Here is a 6,729-nt window from a genome sequence, read left to right as displayed (position 1 = left end):
TGGGGTTTTTATCATATTACATGAAACTATCCCTCTACATCATGTCATCTTCCTTAAGGCATTACTCTGTTTTTAACTTAACTCTAGATGCATGGTGGATAGCGGTCGATGAGTGGAGTAATAGTAGTAGATGCAGGCAGGAGTTGGTCTACTTGTCTCGGACGTGATGCCTATATACATGATCATACCTAGATATTCTCATAACTATGCTCAATTCTGTCAATTGCTCAACAGTAATTTGTTCACCCACCATAGAATACTTATGCTCTTGAGAGAAGCCACTAGTGAAACCTATGGCCCCGGGGTCTCTTTCTTATCATATCAATCTCCATCACTTTATTATTTCTTTGCTTTTTACTTTGCTTTTACTTTTCACTTTGCATCTCTATACCAAAAATACCAAAAAATATTATTTATCATCTCTATCAGATCTCACTTTCGTAAGTGACCGTGAAGGGATTGACAACCCCTAAGCGCGTTGGTTGCGCTGAGCTATTGTTTTTGTGTAGGTGTGAGGGACTCACGCGTAGCCTCCTAATGGATTGATACATTGGTTCTCAAAAACTGAGGGAAATACTTACGCTACTTTGCTGCATCATCCTCTCCTCTTCAGGGAAATCCAACGCAATGCTCAAGAGGTAGCAAGAGGAATTTCTGGCGCCGTTGCCGGGGAGTCTACGCAAAAGTCAACATACCAAGTACCCATCACAATCCCTATCTCCCGCATTACATTATTTGCCATTTGCCTCTCGTTTTCCTCTCCCCCACTTCACCCTTGTAGTTTTATTCGCCCTCTCTCTCTATCCTCCCTCTCTTTCTCTATTCGCCTCTTTTTGCCCGTTTGCCTTTTTGTTTGCTTGTGTGTTAGTTTGCTTGCTTGTCATTATGGCTAGTCTCATATCTTCTTCGTTGTCTCCCGAGAATGAAGTTCTAAATTTTAAACAAAGGTTAGGACAAAACTTAAAAGATTCCTGGTTGAGAATAATTGAATCTCATCGTAATTGTACCTCTGAAATAAATCTGAGAATTTTGCTTCGCAATTTTTATGTTGGATTAAATATGTCTCATAGACAACTCTTGGATTGCGTTGCCAAAGGCAATTTTATTGAAATCGATCCCCATATTGCACTTGAAATTATAGAAGGTATAGTGGGAACACTACCTCAAAAGGGGCATCATCCTACCCAGGAAGAGACACAAGTTTTTGAAAAAAATTGTGAAGTTACTAAAATCTTGCAGAAATCTCTTGAACCTCTTAAGAACATTAGTGGAAATATTCACCGCATGAATATGTTGATTACCCTTTGCAATAAGCGGTTGGGTTCGTTAGATCTAAAAATTTCAGAATATGAAGGGAAACATAAAGAACCTCCCGGATTCGAACTTGATTCCGCTAAAAAGTTGAAAACCAAAGATGGCAATACCTAGATCTATTCTTGCTTGTTATGCCTAGCTAGGGGCGTTAAACGATAGCGCTTGTTGGGAGGCAACCCAATTTTATTTTTATTCCTTGATTTTTGCTCCTGTTTAGTAATAAATAGATTATTTATCCTCTGTTTTGGTTGTGTTTTTTGTGTTTAATTAGTGTTTGTGCCAAGTAGAACCGTTGGGAAGACTTGGGGAAAGTCTTGTTGAACTTGCTGTAAAGAACAGAAACTTTAGCGCTCACGAGAACTGCTGCCATTTTTATTTGGAAAGTGCTATTTAGTTAATTATTTTTGCATATGATTAATAGATAAATTAATCACATCCAGCAATTTATTTTATAATTTTTGGGGTTCCAGATCTTGCGCTAGCTACAGATTAATACAGACTGTTCTGTTTTTGACAGATTCTGTTTTTGTGTGTTGTTTGCTTATTTTGATGAATCTATGGCTAGTAAAATAGTTTATAATCCATAGAGAAGTTGGAATACAGTAGGTTTAATACCAATATAAATAAAGAATGAGTTCATTACTGTACCTTGAAGTGGTGTTTTGTTTTCTTTTGCTAACGGAGCTCACGAATTTTCTACTTTAAGTTTTGTGTTGTGAAGTTTTCAAGTTTTGGGTAAAGATTTGACGGATTATGGAACAAGGAGTGACAAGAGCCTAAGCTTGGGGATTCCCATGGCACCCCAAAGATAATCTAAGGACACCTAATGTAACATCCCAAATTTTCAATTTGGAATGTTATACATTAGATCATCATTGCATACCATATTTTATTTTTTCATTTTGGTTGATCCTAGAAATTCTACGCAACTCAATGACCACGGAGAGAGTTGGGGATTTCGTTATTTTCATATTTGAGTTTTCTCAAATTTTGAGAATAGGATCATTTGATTTTATTTATTTTATCATCAATTATTTCTATTACAAAAATATGAGAGAGGGAATAAAATGACTTTCCCAAAATAAAGAAATATTGAGGATTTAATAATAAAATCAAATAAGATTTTATTTCGGAGTTTTTCGGTGTTTTATTTGAATTTAGGAAAAATGTGTGTTTTTCAAAATTTTCATTTAGGGCCCAAATAAATGTTCACCTTGTGCGGCTTGATTTTAGAAGCCCATGAAAAAAAAATTCGGAATTGTTGGAGTCCGTTTAGTATTTCTTTTTATTTTTCTTCCGAGCGGAATAATTAAAAAAAAGATTGGTTTTCATCGGGGTTTTTTTAGTTTCGGTTTTTTTTAAATAGATCGGTTTTTCCGGTTTATTTAAATAGCGAGCGTTCGTCCGTTCGTTCGTTCTAGCGAGTGTTCGTCGTTTTTCTTTTTCTCGGATTAAATCCGCGATTTTTCTGATCGCGATTTCGGATCCGATTTTCGTTTTAGTATAACTTTTCGCTTGTTTACCGGAATCAGGCGATTCAAGCGCCTAGAGTTTCGTCTCGAAACCCTCTATCCGTTTAACCAACTTAAACAAGATTTTGCTACTGTAAAATTTGCCATAGATCCAGATTACTAGAACAAAGTTGTTTTCTTTCGCCGTTTGACTTTCGTTGCTTCGTTCGATTTGATTCTTTTTGCCAACCAGAGTTCTTAAGTCAAACTTTCTGGTTAGATCTCTTATTTGAGTTTTACCCATGCATTAGATGAGTACTTATTGTATGCTTGCTTGTTTGTCTGCGATAGAATACCCGGAGTGCGCCGCCTGTTACTTCTTATCGTTAGGTTTCGCGGATCATCAGCAAGGCAAGTAACACTTTGATCATACTTTTCTACTACCCAGTTTTATTGCATTAGATCAATCCTCACACATTGCATGATTAGGATCTAATTAAATTGTGGGATGAGAAGTAGATGAGGTAGTACCTATTACCTGTTATTATCAAACCTTTGGGAGTTACTTCTACGTTTGCTTATTATGCCATGCTATGCTAGTAGACGTGGATTGAGTGAGTGATATCCATGACAGATGTGAGATTGTTAATTAATGGTTTATTTAAGGTGGCAACTTAAACACACATCTGGGTGGATTGAGGCACCTGGGAATTCCAGGACTTGCCTGTTTTCTTTTGGGCCGCCACCCAGGCTCAAAGGGATCATGAGACTATTCATACTAGAAACTTCCGTGTGCAGCCACAAGCTATTATGGGCTCTAGCATAGTTGACTAAGTTGTGCGAACTCTTACAGTGGTAGACTAGCAGATGTAGGGGATGTAGGTGGTACGGTCTACCCAATCGTAAGGTGCTAGCGCTTCTGAAAGACTATGTCTCGGTCATCCGTCTTCTCAAACACCATGTAGTGCGAGAAACCAAACAGAGGCGATCGAGTCTTATGGGGAAAAGTGCGCAAACCTCTACAGAGTGTAATAAACTAATCATGGTTAGCCGTGTCCCCGGTTATCGACATCTTGAGTATCTAGTACTTGGATTATCATGTGAATCTCAACATGTTACTCTAAAATAAATTTTGTTGGGTTATGTTTAATGATGATGCTTAATTGGGATTGAGAATGCTGTCAACCATTCTCAATGTTTAACAACTACCATGATAGTTAAATAAATTTATTCCTTTGTAGTAGGGAAAAATTGGCTTTACGCAAAACTGTAACCATAGAGCTTTCCACCAGCCAAATATGCATATAGTATAGTTATTTCATTCCATTACTCCCTATGTGTTACATTGCCAGCATATTCCATGTGTTGACCCGTTTCGGGCTGCAACGTTAATGTTGCAGACTTTTCAGACGACGATTAAGGAGTTTTTAGGTCGTGGTTCTATACTCAATGATGCCGTTGGAGTTGATGGACTCACTTATCTTCCAAGCCTTCTGCTGTTATCGTTATTAGATGGCCTTAAGCCATATTTATTGTAATAAGTTCTCTTTTGAGACACTCTATGTAATAAGTGTGTGATTGCTACTCTGCTATAAATCCTCCGAGTACTGTGTGGTGTCAGCATTACTGATCCAGGGATGACACCGGAGCACAGAGATCAGACCGTTTGAGGTCTGGTCGCTACAGAGATGGTATCAAAGCACACGCTGACTGTAGGACACGACCACTAAGCACAAGACCTAGATCACTATTCACTCTCTTCTCTTCTGACCTCTCATCTTTTCTACTCTTTAGGATGGCGGATGCAAGGAACAAGTTCACACAACCGGATGAAGATACACCCTTTGGACATCACTTGAAGGAAGTCACTAGATACCTGAACATAGGAGTACCAAGCTTCACAGGAACCTACAACGCCACTTTACCAAAGAAGAGCGCTGGATGATTCAAGTTCAAGTTCCAGGAAGGACGTTCCTGCCAGTCACTGAGCCCATAGAGTTTTCTTTTGATGCACCAACTTGGAGTCTAGGAAAGATCATGGCAGCTCACATCGCCATGGGATGCATTGGAGAAGTCTACCGCAAGGATCTCAAGGATACTATCTACCAGATTTGTGGGCGCCGAGATGAGCACTGGGAGATGATCAGCACCCGGAAGGATAGATCAATTGCAGCTTTTATCCAGGAGTTAAACCAGCACATTCGACGATAGGAGAACCAGATGTGCGCTGACATGATAGATCTGAAGAAGGCTAAGACTAGAATCAAGGAACTGGAGGAAGAACTCAAGGCTACACGTGAAGATTATGAAGAAGAAATTGAAGTATTGGTGGAGAAGAACGACGACCTGATCAAGAAGATTGCAATATTTATGGGAGGCCCTACGCCAGTAGATGAAGACGAAGAACCCCAGGAGATTAGCCCAGAATACTACATCATCATCGACGGCACCGACTCGGAAGCAGATAGTAGCGATGATGACTATGTTGATGAAGCTGGAGCAGATATCATGGAGTCTGCAACCGAAAAATATTTCTAGTAGACCACCTCATCAGTAGTAGTAGTCCACCATGTAAATATAGTAGTCCGAGCACTTTTGCGATAGATAGATCGATTGTATGCCCTTGTTTGATTGATTGAAGTGAATTGTTTGTTTTTGCCTCATGTGCATATGGGTAGTGTTTTCTCTTTAGACCCCCTCTATTCTTATATCTCATCTTTTCTAAACCCTCAGATGCCTCCAAGACGTGACCCCGGATTTGCCTTTCCACTGGAGCTCACCCAGTTGATCCAGCAGCAAAACACATTGATGTAGTTGCTAGTTCAGAATCAGAATCAAGGGAACAACAACAACAACCCACCACCACCACCACCTGTTGACCACTTAGCCCGTTTTCTTAGGCTAAATCCGCCGGTGTTTTCCAGTAGCACCGAGCCGATAGTAGCAGATGATTGGCTCCACAAGACAGCTAGGGAGTTGACCACAGCAGGATGCACAGATGCGGAGAAGGTGAAGTTTGCCACACATCAGCTAGAAGGACCCGCAGCATCATGGTGGGAGAATTTTACAGCCACTTTCCCTGTCGACACTATCACATGGGACCAGTTTCAGCAGGCTTTTCGTACTGCACATGTTTCAGCAGGAGCTATGGCCATGAAGAAGCGTGAGTTTCGCTACTTGCGCCAAGGAGGAAGGACAGTTGGCCAGTATGTGGAGGAATTTAGTAAGTTAGCACGTTATGCCCCAGATGACGTCGCTACGGATGCAGCTAAGCAGGAGAAGTTTCTGGAAGGACTGAATGATGAGCTGAGCATGCAGTTGATGGTAGCAACCTTCCACAACTACCAGGAGTTGGTAGATCGTGCTCTTATGATTGAAGGCAAGCAACAGCAAATTGAGAATCGCAAGAGGAAGTATGGACAAGGAAAGTACAATTCAGGAGCTCAGCAGAAGCCACGTTTTACCCCTAGACCGGGAGGACATTTTCAGCATACCCATGGAGGAGGTAGCTCGCACAATCACAATGGCACCAAGAATTGTAATGGCAATGGAGGAAGCAACGGCCAGAACCGCACCAACCCATCAACCCCAGCCAAGAAGGACCTAAGCCAAGTCACTTGTTTTAAGTGTCAGAAGACCGGACATTATGCCAATGAATGTCCTGAAGGCCAAAATGGCAATGGAAGATCTGGGAAGAAGCCGAACCCTTTCAACAGGGGACAGGTGAACCGTGTTAGCATGGAGGAGGTTGAAGCTCAGCTTGATGCAGTAATAGGTAAGTTTTTGGTTAAGTCATTTACTGCAATCGTTCTTTTTGATACTGGTGCATCGCATTCATACATCTCAAGGGGATTTGTGGATAAGTATAACCTACCAACCCAAGCCCTTAGGTCACCCATGTTAGTAACCTCGCCCGGAACAGAGTATGTGGCTAGTCTATGGTGTGATCGGTTACCATTAAGGA

Source organism: Triticum dicoccoides, chromosome 2A (assembly GCF_002162155.2).
Source record: "Triticum dicoccoides isolate Atlit2015 ecotype Zavitan chromosome 2A, WEW_v2.0, whole genome shotgun sequence".
Lineage (NCBI taxonomy): Eukaryota > Viridiplantae > Streptophyta > Magnoliopsida > Poales > Poaceae > Triticum > Triticum dicoccoides.
This window is presented reverse-complemented; position numbering follows the sequence as displayed.